Source organism: Vipera ursinii, assembly GCF_947247035.1.
Source record: "Vipera ursinii genome assembly, chromosome: Z".
In the NCBI taxonomy this organism is placed as follows: domain Eukaryota; kingdom Metazoa; phylum Chordata; class Lepidosauria; order Squamata; family Viperidae; genus Vipera; species Vipera ursinii.
In genome coordinates, this window is record NC_139517.1 from 31,046,846 (window position 1) to 31,069,553 (window position 22,708).

The window sequence follows — 22,708 nt, forward strand, 5'->3', positions numbered from 1 at the left end:
GTTTATTCCAAATGAAATATTTTTTAAGAAACCTTATATTTCCTTTATAGGAAATAATCACATATTTAAGGAGATCCTTATTAGACTGGACCAATGTTTAATTTCATCCAGGATTCTGTTTCTGTGGTTTGCATATTATGCTAAGTAATATGGTGATTTGTTTTGTTTTATTTATAAGACTGTATACTGCCTCATTTGCAATCATCTCTTGGTGGTTCACAGTCCAATAATATACACAATAAAAATAAATATTAAGAAATAAATAGTAATAATGCAATAATATTCTATCTTAATAGTAAGTTATATTGTTGTATTTCTATAAACAGTATTAGCTTCACTAGATTTCACATTGTGTGTGAAATCAACCATCATTTATATGGATCAGCATAATCAAATAACCAGCTGTAGTTTATTTAAAAACTGGCTAAAAGTGAAATTAAGTTGTTATGTGGAGCTAGTGCTTCAACTACCCACCTCTGAAAAAGTCCTCCATCAGATTCACAAAAGCAAGATTCTTCTCCCTTTGTCCTCAAGTAACTTGTTCTGTGAAATGAATTGACTAGAACAGACATGTCAAACACAAGGCCCGGGGGCCGGATCCGGCCCGCGAAGTAGTTTCATGCGGCCCGTGAAGCCATCCTGGAAACAGTGAGGGAACGGCCCCCACTGCCTTGGCCCTGGCCCAGAGACCCTCCTCCTGCCAGAGACCCTCAGATTTGTCCCACTCCTGCCCAGGCCCCTATAGGCACCCTTGTTGTGAACGATGTAGAGCTGGTCATGCCCACCCAGCAGGCCATTTGCACTTTAGCCACACCCACCCAGTAGGCCATGCCCACCCAGGCCACACCCACCTGGCTCCCTGAGGGCAACCGCAATGCTGATGCGGCCCTCAATGAAATTGAGTTTGACACCCCTGGACTAGAAAATGTTGGTTTCTAAAAAGACTCAGACTTGGCTTTCAACAAAAAAATTTCCTGCCAAATTTTTAAAACAATCTAATCTTCTTCCTGAGTAGCAATGAATTCCATAAATGAATGTTAGATTGTGTTAAATTCCTTTTCTGTCTTGCACCTACTGCCCATCAATTGCTAAATGAGTTCTAGTGCGGTGGGAGAGGGGTAAGCAGAAAAGAGATGGGTCGCTTTCTCCACCCCATGCATACCGTTATAAAAACCATATCTATGCATATGAGTTCTTAACTCAGAGGCCTTTGGTTTCTTCTTTGCCATTAAAATGAAAAAGTTGTCCAATGCCTCCTTGAGGCAAACAATAAATGTGGACAGCAAACTTCAAACCCCAGAAGCTTTGTGGATTGTTTCCAACTATCAGTCTAACAGCGAACCAACCATTATTGACTAAAGAGATCTTTCACTCCATCTCCCTTGGGCTTTAAATTATTATTGGTGGTGGATTCTGCCAAGATACTCTCATTTTATTGTGAGAGATTATTTTATTTTTTCCTTTCAGCAGTTTGTTCTCACCTTATGAAAGACAACAGCTTGTCTGTTCACAAGCAAAACAACGAACCAAGGAGAGGGAGCTGCTGTTTTTTGAAAATGCCTCAGCTTTTGCCTTATGCTTTAAAAGCCAACCCTATTTCATTTGTCTGAATCTACAAATAGAAAATGCTGTTATCTTCTTTTGTTTCTTTTTATTTTCAAAAGAAAATTGTTTGGAATCTCTAACAAAGGCTTCAGTGCTAAGCTAATTGCCTTGGCAGTGGATATGTGTGTGTGAAAATTAAGCTTAATAGTGAGTGCATAACTTTTTTTCTTCTGCATTATATCTACAACCACCCTGCTAATAGTCTCTTCTTAAAACACTGTGCAAGCCCTATAGATATACCAAGGCACATAAAAACAATAATTATGTTAATTCCTGAGGATGGGAGCAATCCATAGCTAAGTAGTGACTTGATTAGAACAGTAAAAAAAATAATAAAAGTGTGTTACCCCTTTTAAATAGTAATAAGAAAGAAGAACCTATGGAATTAAGAAAGAAAAGAATTTTTAATTTGGAAAATTTGCAGCCCTGTAGAATTTTCTGCATTATAGCTCCTATTAAGCCTCCCTGTCAGCCCCTGACTAGTGTTGATAGGGGCTGGTTCTCAATGACATTTGAAGGATTGCATTTTGCATATCTCAGCTTTAGATTTAGATCTTGTACGCAATTCCTCATAGTGGCTTTTAAATCATGCTTCTTTTTTTCGGCATAGTGTTTAATGGGAACCCAGCTAATTAGGGCCAAATCAATAAACTATAGTTAAGCAACTCAGGGGTTTAGCATGATTTATGAAGCCAGGCTAAGAACACTTAGTTAATTGCAGAATATCCCATGTGTGTTTATACACATTTGTACATGGATGCTAGATCTCAGCAATTAACCTCTTGTAGGTAATTTCAGAGTGGATTCAGATTGTCCAAAATCTATGGTCACCCTAGCATTAGGAGATCAGCCCTGCCTTTTCCAGAGGACAATACTGCAGAGGGTAATGCTGCTTATTAAAAAAAAACAAAGCTTGATCTGCCAGTCCAGGCTATCTGATTCTCATCCAATAAAACACATTATCCCTTTGAGTTGTTTTTGCAGTAATTTCTTTTTCCTGGTTTCTGCATGTTGGATGGAAAAGGTTGCTTTCTTGTCCTTGGAGTCAAGTAGCAAAACATTTTGGGTAGGCCTTGAAATCAGCAATCCTTTGATGGCTGAGGGCCACACGTAACATTTGCAAGGGACCAAAAGGTTCAGGAACTCGTTATAGAAATGAGTGGAATTTTCATTTTTAGCATCTGTTTTAGAAGTCTCTTAAAACATATTGTACTTTGGCAGGAGATGTATGCTTCCTGTTGGGAAGTGATATCAATGATTTCAGATGGTCAGAGAAGATTTCAGCCATTATGAGCCCCTAAAGCTGCTATAAGGAAGAAGTGTCTTAAAATCCTGATGCCATTCTCTATTGCATATTTTTAAAAAAACTTTGAAACAAGTTGCAGTGGCGTAGCGTGGGTTGTCAGCACCCGGGGCAAGGCAAGTGACGTCACGGCACCGCCGAAAAAACGCGCCCCGCAGCGGTGTAGACTTTCCAAGAAGAGTCGTGCGCATGCAGGATGCTTCCGGGTCCCTCTTGAAGGTGGCTGGGCGGGGCTCCGACCTGCAAGAGCCGCTGCATTCAAGCTCACACGTGAGCCCCACCAAATAAAGCCACGCATGTGCACAAAGCTAGGCCAGCCGGCGGGTCCGTCTTTGCTCAGCCAAGCCTGCCGGGGCGCCTGCAAGGCACTTGCGGTTGGCCTGAGCCTGGGTGGAGAGTTGGCTGCTTCTATTTATTTTATTCAGTTTATGTGGCCGCCCATCTCACCTGCCGGACTCGTTTCGCTTTGCAAGGAAGAGCAGCTCGAGAGCGGAGCCAAGCCGACTGTGCAGCCCTTGGGGCTCCCTGAGCAGCTCAGTGCGAGCGTGTCCCCCCCAGATGTTGTGCCCGGTGCGGCCGCCCCCCCCTGCACCCCCCACCCTACGCCACTGACAAGTTGGCTTTATTAAATTGAATATGGGTTTTAAGTTTACATGATGATTGATGCTCCTAAAGTTAAATTTAAGATTAACCCACATTATATATCTTTGTGATTGTAGTCATTTTACTCATTTTTAATGAAATTAATTACTTTTATATCACTCCCTTTCCAAATAATGTTTGTGTGGGGGGTGTGGAGAGACTTCAGATTCTGAATTGAATGAATTTAACTCCTGTAAGTCAATGTCAGTGCAATGGGTTATGTTTTTGTATGAGCAAATTTGCAGAAGATCTTATAATACCTGGGAGGGAAGGAGAGGAAGAGACAATGGACTCCAATTAATGGAGTTTTGCTTCTGTTTCCACTCCAAGCTGCCAAATGTCTGCAAGCTGTTTGGTTCAGCTCTGATTCTGCATATTTACAAAAGGCAACAGAGTTGCTTTTGTTCTGGTAAAGAGGATTTGGAAAGGTGAATAGTGAAGTGTATTTATATATTTGTGAAGTGTATTTATATATTTGTGCCAGTATATGTTGGTGAAAGGTTGTATGGGAAAACAGACTATGCTTGGTTGTTGCAGATGGTATTTTGACCTGCCTGCCCTCTTCTCCAATTCAGACATATTGGATTCCAAAAATTACAAGACTCCCTTCCTAATCATAGGTTGTGCTGGCGAAACTGGATTTTTGCCTTTTCTCTGTTAAGAGAAAATAAAATTTCCTTGTGCCCAGACGTACCATAAGTAATATTTCTATACTCGTAACACACTAGGAGGGCATTGTTGACAAAAAGGATAATAATTTAGTGAAACATTGCAAAACATTCCAAATTCACTTCCTGATATTTTTTAATAAGGCCACTTATTAAAAAACATTAAAATTGCTGCCAGTCATGGTATATTAGCCTTTCTTACTCTTAATGCTTTTTTAGTACAGGTGATTGAAACTCCCACTGCTCCAGCCAGCATTGTCCAAATAATTGGAAGGGACAAATTTGGAGAAGGCTCATTGGATATTCTTAAATAGAAGAAAATTCTTTTTGTAGATAGCTTTCTGTGATCTTTGGCATGGCTCTTTGGCTTTCTGGAAAGTTTTCCCCAGGGAAGAGTACACAGGCTTAATAGAAAATAGCATGCCACATGTTGGATTGTATGTGGCATTTTATCAGGACTGTCATCATGGCTGTTGTTGAATGAGGCCACTATCTGTGACAGATGGGTTGGATCCTCTCAAAAAGAGTTTCTCTGGCCAGAAAGAAAAAAAATGCCAAAATGGGGATTGCTGAATGATTGGAAAAGGCTTCACTTATACACGTACATATATACATCACACACACAAAACTCATACACACACAGAATACACACAACACCCTTCATTTGTATGCAGTTCATTACTTTGTTATAGCCTCAATCCCCTGGTGGCAGCAGAGAGGCCGCCATCTGTTGGGTTGCTGAATGACTTCTGGAGAATAACATGGTAGTTTTTGCCTCTGACAGATATACCCTTTCCCTCCTCCTATCCCCTAGATTACTGCAGCTGCCACGGGATAGCTTTTGCTGATGTTTCCAGGGCACGTTTGCCCAAATACAGGTCGAAATGATCCTTAATAAGCTTCACCCTGTTGCGCTTTCTGTGGTTTTTATGTGACTTGAAAAGATGTCTCTCCAGAACAGAGACGACAAGTTGGCTTAATTATGGAAAGTTCAAAAGCAAACCAGACAGCTCAGGCAGTGCCAGTTCCCCCCCTTCCCTTTTCACTACCACCCACTTTCTCTGTCTACCCTTAGTCTCAACACCCTGCAGAAAGCATGAGAAAGAAGCAAGAACTGGAAAAGGCCTTTTCTCAGAGGAATCTCAGGCTAATACTGGCCTTCCGTCCTACCATCTGATGATTGGGACAAAAGTATCTAAGATGTGACCCCAAATTGCATGGTCTCCACGGGTCTCTATATTGGGTGCCCAAGGCACCCCCTCTGAAATTAATCAAACCAAATTTTCAGACTTGCAATTGGAGGTATGTGGACTATTATGGGCAAAATGGGCCTCTTAAATCTTATAAGCAGTTTTAAGATATATCTCACTGCTTAAAGTTTATGAAACTCTCATGAAGAGAATCATGGCATAATTACTTCAAGCTGACAAATGTTTACTCCTAGATCAGAAGGAAATAATGATGCCTATTAGGGTTGGTTGAAGGCAACTTGCAATACAAATGAAGAACAAGATTACTCGGCTTCCATTTTGTTTTGTTCTGGTTTATTTTATTTTATTTACATGCTTCCTGGATTTAGTTTTTCCTCTAAGATTAACTATTCTAATTCTCTTTCAGCGTAATGGCTGCTACTGTCCTGGAAAATTGATTGGGCTCCAAAAGCCAATGACTGAAAGTCAATAAAAGTCAGTGAACTTCACGGAGCTCAAAGTAGCATTTATGGTTCTCTGCCCATGTCATCTTTGCAGCACCCTTTTGGCCCTTTGTATACAAATAGTCCTCTTCTAATGTTCACAATTGGGAGTAGAAATTCCATTGTTACAAGTCAGTTGTTAAGTGAGTTGTGAATAATAATAATAATAATAATAATAATAATAATAATAATAATAATAATAATAATAATAATAATAATAGTTGGAAGGGACCTTGGAGGTCATCTAGTCCAACCCCCTGCTCAGGCAGGAAACCCTATATCATTTCGGACAAATGGCTGTCCAGTCTCTTCTTAAAAACTTCCAGTGTTGGAGCATTCACAGCTTCTGGAGGCAGGTTGTTCCACTGGTTAATTGTTCTAACTGTCAGGAAGTTTCTCCTTAGTTCTAGGTTGCTTCTCTCCTTCATTAGTTTTCATCCATTGCTTCTTGTCCTGCCTTTGGGTGCTTTGGAGAATAGCTTCAGTCCCTCCTCTTTGTGGCAACCCCTGAGATATTGGAACACTGCTATCATGTCACCCCTCGTCCTTCTCTTCATTAAACTAGACATACCCAATTCCAGTAGCTGTTCCTTATATGTTTTAGTCTTCAGTCCCCTGATCATCTTTGTTGCTCTTCTCTGTACTCTTTTTAGAGTCTCAACATCTTTTTTACATTGTAGTGACCAAAACTGGATGCAGTATTCCAAGTGTGGCCTTACCAAGGCATTGTAAAATGGTATTAATTCTTCATGTGATCTTGATTCTATTCCTCTGTTAATGCAGCCTAGCACTGTGTTGGCTTTTTTGGCAGCTGCAGCACACTACTGGCTCATATTTAAGTGATTGTCCACTAGGACTCTAAGATCCCTCTCACAGTTACTACTATTGAGCAAGGTACCCCCTATACTATACTTGTATATTTGGTTTTTCTTGCCTAAATGTAGAAATGAAATGAACCTTTATTGTCAACTATGTGTACATTGAGATTAGCTGAGCCTCCCTTTGTGCTCCCACCCCACAACACACAGTGACAACAAACCCTCCATCTTACTACACCATGTGAACCAACTACACCACACACCGGCCTCCCAAGTCAATTCTGCATAAAATTCACAAAAGTTCACAAAAGTTATTTTTCATTCAAAAGCCTAACAGCCCACGGATAGAAGCTGTTTTTCAGCCTGTTGGTGTGGCTGGCTATACTCCTATAGGAGAGTAAAGAGATACCATCCAGGGTGTGAGTCATCCCTGAGAATTTTCTTCACTCTTCCAAGGCAGCGAGCCCTGGCAATGTCATCCAGTGGTGTCAAGGGACAGCCCACAATGTCTTGTGCTGTGCTCACCACCCTCTGTAATACTTTCCTATCCGTGGCTGTCAGACCAGCATACCAAACCACAATACCATACGACAGGACGCTCTCTATAGACCGGTAAAAGAGGATCATTAGCCGTTGTTCTATCCTGTTCTTCCGCAAGACCCTGAGAAAGTGAAATCTCTGTTGGGCCTTTCTAGCCACCTGGGTTGTATTAACTTTCCAGGTCAGATCTTCACAGAGGTAGACTCCCAGAAATTTAAAGGAGGAAACTCTCTCCACACAGTCCTCCCCGATGTAAAGTGGGGCAGGTTCTTTTTTCTCCGGAAGTCTAGCACCATCTCTTTTGTCATGGTTGTTAAGTGAATAACCCTATTTAAGTGAATCATGTGGTCTTTAAGTGAATTCAGCTTCCCCCATTGATTTCGCTTGTCAGAAGCCATCTGGGAAGGTTGCTAATGATGATTACATGACCCCAGGATGCTGCAATTGTTAGCAAGCGCCTGAATTTCGATCCTGTGGCCACAGGAATGCAGTACTAGTTGTAAGTGTGAAGACTAATTGTAAATCACCTTTTTCAATGTTGTCGTAACCCTGAATGGTCACTAAGCAAAATATTGTACATCAAGCACTATCGGTATGTTAAGCAGAGAGGAGAAACTAGCCTAAGACCAGACAGGAAGCTTTGTGATTAGAGTAGGCCTGGCAGTTGTCACTCTCCAGCCTCTAAGGCAGGGGTCTTCAAACTTGGCCCTTTTATGACTTGTGGACTTCAACTCCCAGAATTCCTCAGCCAGGCACGCTGGCTGAGGAATTCTGGGAGTTGAAGTCCACAAGTCATAAAAGGGCCAAGTTTGAAGACCCCTGCTCTAAGGGCTATATAATAGCTGTGGCAGTTTGCATCAAAGCACAATGAAATACAGCTAATCCTCACTGAGTGATACAACTGGGACTGGCAACTGAAATCATTAAGTGAAGCAGTTGCTAAATGAAACCACAGCTGTGCTAATCATCTTACTTTGGCTTTCTTTTGCTTTGCAGACCTGCAAAGATTGTAAATATGAGGATTGGTTGCAAAGTTGTTTTTTCACCATTGTAACTGCAAATGGTTGCTGCATGAGGCAGTTGCTCAACAGAGACTATCTGTATTGATTCACAGAAAAACTGGACCATCTCAGATTTCACTTGCTAATCTCTTTCTAAACTTTATTAGACATTCAGAGGACAGATAGGTGTATTTTAAATGTTTCACATAATTGTCAGAATATAAAAATGAAGGAGGTAATTTTACCTTAATAAAAAAGTTTCACATTGCATAGCACACTTCTCAAATTGGTTATACCTTCTGTTTCTGATATAGTGAGGAGAATGCTGATATGGGAGGAGGGGTAAAAAAAATCAAGATAGAAACATTTTAGAAGTTCAAGTTTTATTCAACATCAAGGGGGAAAAATCTTTGGAAAGAGTCTTCTTTCTCAAAATACTCCAATGGAAGGCAGGCATCCTTGGGAGATATAAGATACTGAGTGATTGGAACATAGAATGTAAGGCCTGAGAAACTGAAGCAATAATTTGTTGCTAGAGCCAGAGATTAATAATAATAAAATCTTTGCCACAAATCAATCCTTTAAAGAGATAATTGTATTTACTCCTCGCTTTGCTTCTTTCATTTGTTCTCTTTCTTCCTTTGAAATTCAGAATGTACATTCTTTGGGGCAAAAGCATTTTTTTCTTCTGTAAGAAAGAGGAAGTTTTAAACCTGCATCCATAATGTTGGACTACAACTCCCACCATCTCTTAAAAATATAGCTGGGAAGATGCCATGCTAGGAAAGGCTGTTGTCTGCAGGAAGCCTCCTTTAAACATTTTAACAACAATTTTGCAGTTTATTGCTGATGAGATCACTTGCTTCTGATAGCTGATTTTAAGAAAATTAGGGGACGGGAGGCCTGGACACAGGTGGAGGTCTTATTATCATAGGTAATTAAAGTATACTAATTAAATTAAGACTCCATCTGTTTGAGTTGTGCAAGCCAGCCAAGTCCTTTAATTAAGATACTGTGTTTACCATAATGGAGGCTAGGAGCAGAAGGCTTGATTGCTGAAAAGGTAAGTAGAGATAACTCAGCCAGTGAGGAAGGTTGTGCCAAGGAACGAATCTCCGAAGCTGCTGAAATGGTTTAACAAACTAAACAAACAAACAGCAACAACAAAGACAGCTTGAAAGAAAGCCTGGCTTTATATCTGGATCAGATAGACAATCATTACTACTACTTCCTGACCTTTTCCTTTTAATTTTATCTGGTTTTGTGGAAGGCATTTCTGAATAATCCCACCCTAAAGTGGGGATTTGTGTTCTGGGTGAATATGGTCCAGGAAATTTAACATAATCATGTTTTGAATATTTCCTGTGTCTACTCTTCCTTCAACCAAAATGAAGGTAACAGTTCTATGCAAAAGTGTAAACTTGTTAGTTTCAACGAATTCCTAAGAGAACAAATACTGACATAGCTTATAAAGGTAGAAAATTAAAGATCTTTCTACAAATGTGTACATACATTTATTTATGTGCAATTGTTTATAAACTGTTGGACTAATTTTCAGTCAATACTTTGTAATACCTCCTTTGGCAGATATAACAGCTAACAAATACACGCAGTCCTTGACTTATGACCACAACTGAGCCCAAAATTTATATTGCTAAGTGAGACAGTTGTTAAGTGTTAAGTCACTTAACACAGTTGTTAAGTTAATTTGGCTTTGTTAGAAGGTTGCAAAAGATGATCATATGACCCGGAACACTACAACCGTCATGAATATGCACCAGTTGCCAAGGATCTGAATTTTGATCACATGATCATGGGCATGCTGCAACAAGTGTAAGTGTGAAAAATGCCATAAGTCACTTTTTTCAATGCTGTTGTACCTACCAATGGCCACTAAACAAATAATGAGTTGAAAACTATCTGTACTTCTTGGAACCAGCTGAAGCGCTTCTAATCTTGTTACTGAATTTTTTCCCTATCTTCTTGCACAATTCTTCTAGTTCAGGAATCTTCTTAGATCCTGTACGTGTGTTCTCACAGAGGATCAATAAAAGCCATTCCATAATGTTTTATCTTTCTTTCTTATAAGGATTGTGGGTTGTTTTGGAGGTATATTTTAGATCATGGTTTTGTTAAAATATCCAACTTCTTTTCAACTTCAATGTCTTCACTGATAGTTGGACATTAACTTGAAGACAGGAAAAATATCTTGCAGAACTGCTGTGAAAATTGGTCAGATCTGTAAATCACATCATTTCAAATGATTTCAAAACCTAGACCAGTGGTGGTGAACCTATGGCATGCATGCCAGAGGCATCACTCAGAGCCCTCTGTGGGCACACGCACCATCGCCCCAGTCCTGGCTTCCCCCATGGCCCCCTCCTCACCAGTGGCCCACCCTGAGGAGTGTCTCCCCTGGGCGTGGTCCACACAGAGCAGTGCAGCTAAGAACATGGCAGCTGGGAAGCTGAGTCGAGACTTTGCCTTTGTGCCTCGTCGCACACAGATGACGCTACAGGGCACGGGCAGAGGGCGTGGCTGCCATGGTGCTGCTGGGCCACCTGGGCGATCTGCGGTGGGCCGTGGAGGCAGTGGGTGGCCCTGCGGTTGGGGTGGGGGGCAGAGCAGGGGTGGGCTGGGGTGGAGTGGGCGGGGTGGATGGGTGGGGGTGGGTTTGCAGCACTCAGTCTCTAAAAGGTTCGCCATCACTGATCTAGACTAATTCTGCACACTATAAATATAAAAACAGTGCTGCTTATACAATTACAATTCTGCTTGGGAGAATTGTCGGGAGAAGATCTTTTTTCCAACCTCATGAGAAAAATATCTGTGTAAAGTATGCAGAGAGAGGATAAACCTGAAACATTTGGGAACAACAAAAATCAAAGTTTTAGGCCCCAACTGTTCAAGATAAATGTTGTGGAGAAAAGGTTGAAGACTTAAATAAAAGAATATCTTGCTAGGTGTTTAGCATATAGGTAGGTGATGCTTTGAGATTGTGTGGTAGGCGGTAGTGTAGGAAATATTGTGTGGGTGGAAGATGAAGGAATTCAACTAAAAATATACTAGAAACTGATGTCCCAAAATCATTAAACTGAGATGAGATGAGAAAACAAAAAGCAAACCTTTAATTTAGTTATACCAAATGTAAATTGTTTGAGGTGGATCATGTCAGGAAACAGCCATGGTATGAATTACTGAAACTATTATTATTTTAGGGTATAATAATAAAACCTTGGGGATCTGCCAGAGATTCTTTCTTTCCCTTCTTATGCTATAGAGAATCAAAATGGGGTAATCTTGAGTTTTGTCTTCACTCTCTGTTGCCTATCCAGAGTAAGTTGACATTTATATAACGGTCATTGAATTCCCTTTTCAAAGCCATCCCTGTACTCTTGATTGTAATACTTTTGGTGAGGACATGGTAAGCTAGACATCCCTGAAGGAGTGGGAATAGCATTACAACTAAAATTGTCAGTCAGAGGGTGGATTCTTCTTGGACAAATCTCCCCAGAAAAAGTAGAGATTGTGAGATCACCCATGCGTTCTCTGGACAATTGTTCCTCATGAGTAGACTGTAAGAAGAGTAGATAAGTTTTCATCAGAGAAAGAAGTTTTAAGAAAGGGTTTAAGGTTTAAAAATTTGTAAAACTAGAAAAAACCAGAAGGAACTAAAATTTACAATTAAAAGAGAAGAATACTTAAAATCAACTTACCAACATGGGAAGGAGCAAAATACTTTAACTTAGGTATTGTTGAAAAATATTTGTGAACAATGGGTTCAGCAGTTAATTTTAATAATGTGCCATTATAGATAGACTGTATATAAATGATGTTATGCAAGAGAAACAGGTTCAGACAAATCTGAAACTGATTTGAACTTTCCTACACTGGATTTACAAAAAGAAAAGAGGGAAAGAAATAAAATTCTAGGACATTATTTGAAGATTTAAAGACATATGTTGTTAAAAGTAAAGATAAGAAATATAAAGTTGGTTTATTTGATCAAGGTTAAAATAGATACGTTTCTCTAGTAAATGACTTGCTGATTAGGATTGAAAAATAAGACTTTAATTTTTTTTAAAGATAAGAGATGAGCAATGGGAAGAAGTAATTGTATTTCAAGAAAATGACCAGTTATTAAAATGGTTTATATTTGCTGTGAAAAGAGGAAAGTTATTTTTTTAATCTTTTTTCTTTAGTATGTTGTTATTTCTTTCTTTTCTGCATTATCTGTTTTTATTCTTTTTTGTTTTTGTTAGCTTTTATCTTTTTAATTGTAACATTTCATGAAATTATTGTTAAAAAGCCTTCTCTACATCATTCTTTATACCTGTTCATACCTTTGTCTTTGCAAACCATCCTCATTTCCATCAAATCTACACATCCCAAGAAATCAAAATGTACCAGATGTTGCTTTGGCTGAATTGTGACTTCAACTGGAAATGACTATATATATGTTCTATGCATGGAGTAAACATACTGTATGTATCATTTCACGCATATCACTAATCTCCAGAAACATTTTTGGAAGTCACCCAGCCACAAGTAGGCCACATCTATATTTTGGCATCCTCCAGTTATACCACCTACACCTGCAGCCTTACTGTTCTTCAAAATCATCAGAGTGTTATTTATTTACTGTTTTTCCCTCTTGGGCAGTAATATGTTGATGTATGACAGTAATTCAAATTCAAATGTCTTTTTAGAATTCTCTCAGTTTCACCCTAAATAATTTCTTGTTATTTTTAATTCTATTCTCTCTGCTGAAGGCTTCTTATTTAGACCTTTTTACTCATTTTCAAACCATGTTTTATTTCCATTAAATATATGTTGCATTTTTTTCTGTAGTAGTAGTAGTTGTAATTATAATAATTTCTTGTCCTTTTTGACTGTTTTATGCAGCTATAATGAAAACTTGTTTTAACAAGTAAATTAGAAGATGTGTCCATTATTTATAAATGACCATTAAATGCAAAAGTAATGATTTCATTATGCAAAAGACTCAATTATAGCATTTATATCCCTTTATCTCATTTGCATCATGCAAGTCATACCAACAAATTACGGTATATGTTTTGGATCTCTTTATGCTACTTGTACAATACAAATGATGTAATTTGTATTATTGGTATAATGTCAAGGTGTAAATGACATAAACCACTGTAAATTTTTGATCAACTGTAAATGGTCCACTGTATACAGGTCTATTTCATCCTCATTTTTGCAGCATTGTCTTATTTGCATTATTTCTTCACCCACAATGTCTTTCTTTTCCTCATATGAACTCTTTTTTTTTCTTCCCATTACTATATATCTGCACATTCCCACAACATTCTGTAACGTATTTTTTTCTACTTTGTCCAAACAGCCTCCAGGTCCTTCTCTGTGTTCACTTCCCTTCATTTAGTTGTGAGATTAATATATTAGTCTTCTAATAGCTTGTTAGGGACAATATGCTGGCTCTGTAAACCACTTAGACAGTTCTGTAAAGCACTATGAAGTGGTATATAAGTCTAAGTGCTATTGCTATTTCCTCCCCCACTGCAAATCCTGCTCCTTCCCTCACCACTTTTTAACAATAATTTTATCTTTGATTGTAACTCAATAACTATCATCTGAGGGAAGCTTATCTTTATGGTTTTAATGCTTTTAATGCTGTAAGCTGCTCAGAGTCACTTTGAAACGAATTGGGTGGCAAATAAATCTAGTAAATAAATAAATAATAAATTCAGGATTCTTATTTGGTCTCATACCGTTTGTTCTATTTTTTTTTATTTTTTTCACTATTTTCCTCTTGTCTTTCTATTCTTAATATTACCTAGCTTGTTCCACAATCCACAATCTTCCATTGCCTTTCTGTCCTTCCCTAATTTCCTCAATGTTCCATCAGAAAAAAATATACCAATTATGCTTTTCGATTTATAATGGCTCTTTGACATGCATATGCATATCTTAAAGAAATAAAATCAACCATTTTTCTATTTAACTCCATGGACGGTGCTTTCCAAACTTGGGTAAAATTGGGTGTTGTGGTGTTTTGTTTTGTTTTTGGATAATGACACATGAATCCATGGTCACAATAGGGAAGTTTAAATATAGAGTTTTTGACAAGCTGTAAAAAGGGCTTTCTGATAAGCAGTCTTCAGTAATGAAGCAAAAGCTTAGGTAGCGCTGCTATGGAAAGGGGAAGGCAGACAGTACAATTAGGCTTTCTTGTTTCTGTTTTCCCCTCTTTAGCAGTGGGAAAACATTTTCTAACAGAGCAGATGGGTGACTCAAAGGATACAAATTATCTGGCAAAAAATTATCTGTCCATTGGTAGCTGCAACTTCAGGATATTTAATGTATTCCTTTTTTAAGGCTTTGGGTGAAAAATGGGGCAAGAATACCTAAGAATAGGGCACCTGTGACCTGCTAGATTAACCTTGGCAACTTTAGGATGCATGGACTTCAACTCCCCAAATCTCCAGCCAATTAAACCACAATTCCATTTTTAATTGGGGGGCTAGAAATTGAGTTCAACGACATCCAGAAGGCCACTTGCGATCAACCTGATTTTACAATCTTTGTTGGTAGCAGTCGTTAAGCAAATGCCACAGTCGTTAAATGAATGCTGTGGTAATTAAGCAAATGCCATAGTCATTAGGCATATGGCACAGTCATTAAGTAGCCCATTGTTTGGTATGGGCTTTTGCCAAAAACTGGAAGTAAATGCTGATTTTTGGCAAAAAATATTGTAAATCACAGACATGCTGTCACATGATCATGAGGAGGGGTTGTTGGAACTTTTTTTAAAAAATATGTTTTATTAATTTTTTAACATAATCACCTTAATATTTGGTAAACAGTGTGTTGTCTGGGTTTACATTTAAGAAACATTCACTAACAGTTGATTTCTATAATCTATAATCCACATAATAACTTTACTTGATTTCCTCTTTTTCCCATAATTTTCTCTTTTACTAACCTTAAGTTAATACAATTCTTGTTGTTTTAATTAATGATGATTGAATATAAATTTTTTCTAATATTTCTAAAGATAACAAACAACATCAGTGATGCCCTCGACGTGATGTCCCGCTGCCTGAAAGCGGTCCGGGAATGGATGAGGAGGAACAGGCTTCAACTGAACCCGGACAAGACTGAATGGCTGTACGTACCGGCAAGCCAGGATACTCAGAACATCCCATCCCTTAACATCGGGGACAAATTACTACCCCCTGTTGATAGGGCCCGCAACCTGGGTGTCCTCCTTGACTCGCAGCTCTCCCTGGAAGATCACATAGGAGCTGTGACCAAGGGGGCCTTCTCCCGGGTTCGACTAGTTCGCCAATTACGGCCTTATCTGGACCTGGATGCCTTACGTACAGTCACCCATGCTCTTGTGACCTCTCGCCTAGACTACTGTAACGCTCTCTACTTGGGGCTGCCCTTGAGATCCACTCGGAAGCTTCAACTGGTGCAAAGTGCAGCGGCACGGACACTCTTGGGAGCCTCCCGATACTCCCATATCACACCTCTCCTCCGTGCGCTGCACTGGCTTCCAGTTGCCTTCCGTGTGAAGTTCAAGGTGCTAACAATGACATACAAAGCCCTATATGGCATGGGTCCGGACTACCTACGGGAGCACCTTCTGCCAATGTCAGCACCCCACCGTCCTGTGCGCTCCCACAGAGAGGGCCTCCTCAGGGTGCCACCGTTCAAGGAATGTCAGCTGGTGGCCCCCAGGGGGAGGGCATTCTCAGTGGGTGCGCCAGCCCTCTGGAACAGCTTACCAACCGAAATCCGGATGGCCCCCGACCTCCGCACCTTCCGGCGCGAATTAAAAACTTACCTGTTCCAGCAGTCCGGCCTGGCCAGATAGCTCTAATTGGGGTCCCAGTTTGTATTTTACTATTGTTTGTTTTCACTATTGTTCATTCTGTATGCCTACCTTATTCTGTACACCGCCCCGAGTCCCTCGGGAGAAGGGCGGTTTATAAAAACAAACAAATAAATAAATAAATAAATAAATAAATAAATAAATAAATAAATAAATAAATAATAAATAATCACATCAATATAATATTCCCTTTCTATTTAGTCATTCTGGTTGTCTCATCATAGATCCTGTTTACAGTTCTTGTTTACATTTGTTTTTCCACAATGTTCAAAATATTCTTACTGGTTAAGATTTTTCAAAATTAATTACATTTAAATATTTAAGTCTATTTTTTCTCATGTAAGCCAACCCAATACTTTTACTTTTCTTAAGGAATAAATGAGACTAAAAAAAGAATAAGAATAAAAAAAATAAAAAGATAGTATGCTACTTAAAATCCCTATTTCCTATAAGCTAATATATATTTCTAAAAAAATTCCGTTGTTTTTTACCATAATTAAAAAATATATTTAATCTTTAACTATTCCATTTAATAAATCTAGTCCTCTCTAGTCTTTTAACTCTTATTCAAAACATTTTTTAATTCATTGTAATTTTCTTAAATTCGATCACCTTTAAATATCTAAAACATTTCCTTTATATAAGCCATTCCAACTCTTATATTACTCATATCAAGAAATAAAATAAAAAGAAGAAAAAGAAAGTACTATGTTACTTGAGGGGCTCTTCCCTCTTAAAATCAAATTCATATCCAAAATTTTTCTATTTCTTTAACCATATTCGGTGTTTCTTTTTTAAATATTCTCTCTGATAGGCCCCATCATCTATTTTTTAAATTTTCACTTTAGCCTTTTTTTTTGCCTTTTTCTTTCTTAATCAATATGTTCTGCTGAATCAAAGAATCTTTCTATATTCTTGTAGGTGTTACTGTAGATATAAAAGTTAAGTCAAGTATAATATCTTTGTGAGAGACATTTGCCCATTCATTTTTGTTGAAAATCTTTTTCTTTCTTTTCTCTTATCATTTTCTTTCTCTCCAGTTCTAGTGTTTTTCCTGGCATCTCTGCATTCCATTTTATCCAATCTTTTTTTCTTATCCTCAAATTTGTTGTGTGGTGTAAAAGTATGAGTTGTCTTTTCCAAATCCAGTATTTCTTGTACATTTTTTCCCACTTGGGTTAAATCATACTTTTTTGTTTTGTTAGGTTCCATCTTTAAGTCTCTATCCTCAAATTTGTATTCAGTTGTCTGTCTTATCTGTTCCTTCTCTGTTGTTTCCTGGGATTTTTTTTATTGTAAAGGTAAATTGGAGATGAATTGGTTTATATTTTCAAAGTTTTTCTGGATTTCTTTGTGGTTTGAAATCATTGTTATTTGAATTAGTTGCAACATATGTCTCCTCTTGAAAAGTATTTTTTTTTCTTGATAGGTTCTTTCTATAAATCTTTGATTTTCCATGATGACCAAGAATCCAAATTTTCTTTCCTCTGCAAATAGCTTTTGGGGTCAGAGTAAAATAGGTACTTATAATCCAGAAAGTTCAAAAAAGTTTTCTTTTGTTCCCTGAAGTTTGTAATTCTCATTTTTTCTGCAACCCAGATTGTTTTCATTTTTGTGACAGCTGTTCTCTATTGTTAGAGCTTTGAAGGTCACAAATAGAGATTAGTTTTTTCCAGATTTTGCCAAGTCCTGCATGAAAGCCCTAGCTGTCGTAGTCTTCATCCACCACTAGATGTCATCACTGGTTTATTTTTCAAATTTTCAAAATGAACAAATTGCCTTTAATATGAGAATCTTAACCATTCAGTAATTTCAAACTTATCCAAATTTAGGTTTTATAGTAATTTCATTTCATTTCAATACATTTTGGTTCTCCATAAAAGGTTTAATTCGCCACTTCCATTAGTAAAAGGGTGGGGCAAAAATCTCCCTCCTTCACTTTTGGAGGTTTTTTTGCTTCTTGGGATTTTTCTTCTTCTTCAGGAAAGTTGATAAGTAAGATAGAGAAAATTGATGTTCTTACCCAGATTCAAATGTGCTGTTTACAATCAGCCTAAAATAGTGCTTTTGACTTCGGTTGCTTGCAGCTTGGGCTAGACTCTGAAGTTAGGCTAGCCTTTCTCCCGTTGATTTCTGGAAGGCTTCTCCTGGACCGATTGGGTCAACTGCTTTCTCTCTGAGGTCCCCGGGACTCACTTCCTTCTTTGCCGCCTCTTCAGGGTGGCTACTGGCCCATTTAGGGTCCCCTAACAGGAAGAAACTCATCCAAAGGGCATGGAGTCCCGAACACCTTGACTGCTGTGCTGCTGCGCAGGACCGTAAATCAGGGGTCATTGGAACTTTGAAACCAGGTCATAAGAACCTTTTGGGAGGTGCACCAGAATTCTGAATGGTTGCTAAGTGACTAAGTGAGACCCCAAATTACTCTCTCCTTTTCACAATTCACTAGGGTGTGTGTATGTATATACAGACATACATTTTTCTCCCGTGCCTCCTGTATTGTAACTTAATACCTAATTTCATAAAACTTGAGATATGAAACCAAGCCATCATAAGAAATCTAAAGGTCATCATTGTTTTCTTAGCTTCTTCATAAAATACACAATGTGAAAATCCAAAATAAGTTGCAGTAAGAAACCTTTGAAAACAGAGGTATTTGAATTAGTTGAATCCTTCCTTTCTCCTGTGCATCTTGTGCTTATCAATTTTTTTCTCTTTGCTTATTCTTTATTAAAGTCAAACATTCAATACAAGAGAGTGTGTGGGGGAACCAAAATATAAAAATAACTTTCAGTTATACTGGTTAGTTAATTCTTGAATTTAAAATAAAATCCATCTGATTATGTCTATCTACTTACAGTATATTGTACGGAACCCATATGCATCTCTGTGTGTCAAGTGTGGGGTAATTGCCCTAATATATATGTGTGTGTGTGTGTAATTTTTTTGGGATTGCTAACAAAGAATTAAAGGGAGACTGATATGCATTTCAAACTTATTTGTTCTCATCAGTCAGCCATACCCTTCTGAGATTCGAACCTGGGCTGATTGCACATTAGGCAATTGTTTTAACCCCTAGGCCACAGGCTTTCTCTCTCTCTTTGTTAGCTAAGAAGCAAGGGAGATATGTGTTAAATGTTTGTTAAGTATTTAGATTACCTTGCTAGGCCCCAAACATGGAACAAATCTTATTTCCTAACCCAAGGCAGTGGTCACAGTAGTGACAGCTCATATTTGTGTAATTTATTTATTTTTTTGGATTGCTAACAAAGAATTAAAGGGAGACTGATATGCATTTCAAACTTATTTGTTCTCATCAGTCAGCCATACCCTTCTGAGATTCGAACCTGGGCTGATTACACATTAGGCAATTGTTTTAACCCCTAGGCCACAGGCTCTCTCTCTCTCTTTGTTAGCTGAGAAGCAAGGGAGATATGTGTTAAATGTTTGTTAATTATTTAGATTACCCTAGCCTGTGGCCTAGGGGTTAAAACAATTGCCTAATGTGCAATCAGCCCAGGTTATGGCTGACTGATGAGAACAAATAAGTTTGAAATGCATATCAGTCTCCCTTTAATTCTTTGTTAGCAATCCAAAAAAAAATTATACAAATATGAGCTGTCACTACTGTGACCACTGCCTGTGGATGGCCTTGGGTTAGGCTGAAACAGGAAATAAGATTTGTCCCATGTTTGGGTGTAGGAGCAACATTTCGACGGAATCCCATCCGTCATCCTCAGGCTGGTGGCTTCAGCTTCCTTCTTCTGGGAGAAGCATGTGGTAGTGGCTGTTTGTTCCTCTTTTTTAAACCCGCCTTGATTGACAGACGAGTCCCAACCACCAAGAATGATACCAGACCCAAACTCATGATAACATCACATGACATCACCACCACACAACCATCCAAAAAGCAAATCCGAACCCACAATGATAACGACGCACAACCACAAAACAGAAACCTAACTACAGCTGCAACATCAGCCACTTTAAACCCCTCAAAACCACACAATAAGCAAACTGACACCCACTATAAAAACATGGCACCACCACAAACATGAAGCCGAACAAAAGCAGCACAACTCACCAGCTCAGGTCTGAGGCTGGCAGCTGAGACCAGCCCATCCACTCAAAACACACTCCCAACCAATCAGAACACACACCCCATTCAAAACACACTCCCACCCAATCAGAACACACCTAATCCTCCACCCAATCAGAGCACACCTCCACCCACAGAACACACCCCCTCTGGCAGTTTAAAAAAGAGGAACAAACAGTCACTAGCCTGAGGATGACGGATGGGATTCCGTCGAAACGTTGCTCTTACACCTTCAATTCTACGTGGGGAAAAACCCGATTCTGCACATGTTTAGAGACTGTTGGGGTGCACTTTTTGAATTCCATATTGTATCCATAGCTTAACTACAAATTAAGCCTTGATTTTATTTGCTTCCATTCCTACACTGAGAGTGCACACATTCCTCCCCATCAACATTTCAGTGTTGCTGACTCTTTTATTAATATATTAGGAGTGGGAGGAAAAGAGCATGCTGAGTTGAACTCGTTATATAGTAATTACAGGCTACAGTTTGCATTTGGAGTGTGCCTTGGGTACTTGTACACTTGGTGAATAGCCCTCTTGCCTCACTTTAATTTGAGTTATAAGCCCTGTCTTTGGGGTTGGGTGATTTACTTGATGAATGAAGAAGATAATTCTTAAGGGGATGATGCTGGAAGTGATGGGGATAAGCCATATAAATGATATCATTTGCATGATGATGCCGTTTTCCAACTTCTTCCCCTGTAAAGAAGCCGGAGACCCAGACCCACCTATATCCCCAAAGCCTCATTTTTATACCCTACCACCCACTCCAGCCAGCGAGGGCTGAGAAGGATGGCATTATGTTCTGCCATTTGAGGGAGAAACTCAAACTGTGATCAAATCTGCATTAATTTTGCATTAACCCATCTTCTAAATCTGTACATTACTTTAAGTCAGAGGTCTTAAAACTTGGCCCTTATATGACTTGTGGACTTCAACTCCCAGAATTCCTCAGCAAGCATGCTAACAACAACAACAACAACAACAACAGTGTTGGAAGGGACCTTGGAGGTCATCTAGTCCAACCCTCTTCTCAGGCAGGAAACCCTATTGAAGTCCATAAGTCATAAAAGGGCCAAGTTTGAAGACCCCTGCTTTCAGCCATAAGCTAATCAAATGATTTAGGTTATCACAATATGCCCCAAACCCCAAATATGTCCAATTAATAATAGCATTTCTTAATTATGTTTCTTATTTAAGTAATTTGTTACGAATTGATCACTATCTTCTCTCTTGTTTTAAAAACCAAAGATTGGCTATTCCTTCAGTTTATCACTGCATCAATCAACCTGTAAATTAAGTTGAGCTTAAGGGGTGCTTGGTCCCAAGTTGCCCCATAGTCTTTATTGACTGCAGTTAATTAGTTTGCATGACTACAGGCCATTTTATCTTCAGAGTTATACTATCTTTCTAGTATCATGCAACTGTCAGTGTACTGCTATGACAGAAATGAAGACAGGATTTGTATAACCCTACCAATGGTTAAATGGTGCTATAAAGACTATATAGCATCAGTGATGCTATAAAGGCTACATAGCATCAGTGATGCTATAAAGACCATTATAGAGGAAAATCCCCCAAACTGCCTAAAGTAATTGTTAGAAAACTAACCAACCACTACAAAAAAATTCAGAAACTTCTCTGAAACCCAGGAAAATGCTGAACATCCTGGTAAGGATGTTTCTTATGCTGTATCCATTTCCTCATACTTATGTGGTCTCCATTCCTTCAAAAAAATGTAAATACAGACTCCAAGCCACAAAAGATTATCCATCTCTGCAATAAGGAAATACATTAGAAAACTCGGTTGGTGGTTCTGTAATATATCTATGTGTGGATTAATCTGCTTAGGTTTGCTGGAGGCAAAACCTTTTTCTAATTTCAGCTCCAATACAATAATGATAACTCAGTAGATAAACAGGGACAGACACCCCCCTTGGCTCGAACAGCATTTTTAAATTACTATCTTTTCAAAAAGAGGGTTTTGTTCTGTGTTACTGTTGGGGGTTGCACCACAATGACTTGACTTGGTTACTGAATTAAATCATTTTCTAGGTTCTTAAGACACATTTAATAATTGAATAATGAAATGGTATTGTTTTATGCCTCATGCTACCAAGAAAAAGAAGAGGATGTTAAAATTAATCAATCATAAATTGTGCGGGTATAATTTTTAGGTCTTTCACTGTGCTGGATGTTGTGTGAACTACTCATTATATGGGAACATTGAGAAAAATCAGAAGGAAAATATGGTGTGAATTTCATAGGCTAAGCCTTGGTGTGACTTTGAATCAATACTTTAATTGCCTTGTTCGCTTCCACTTTAGAGAAGTCTAAAAATAATATAATATTGTAATAAGCTTTACAAGTATTTCCCAATCCCTGTGCATTTGTGTGTATAAAGAGAAACTTCTAGAATTTGTTTATTATTTTAATTCTAGGTTTACCTTT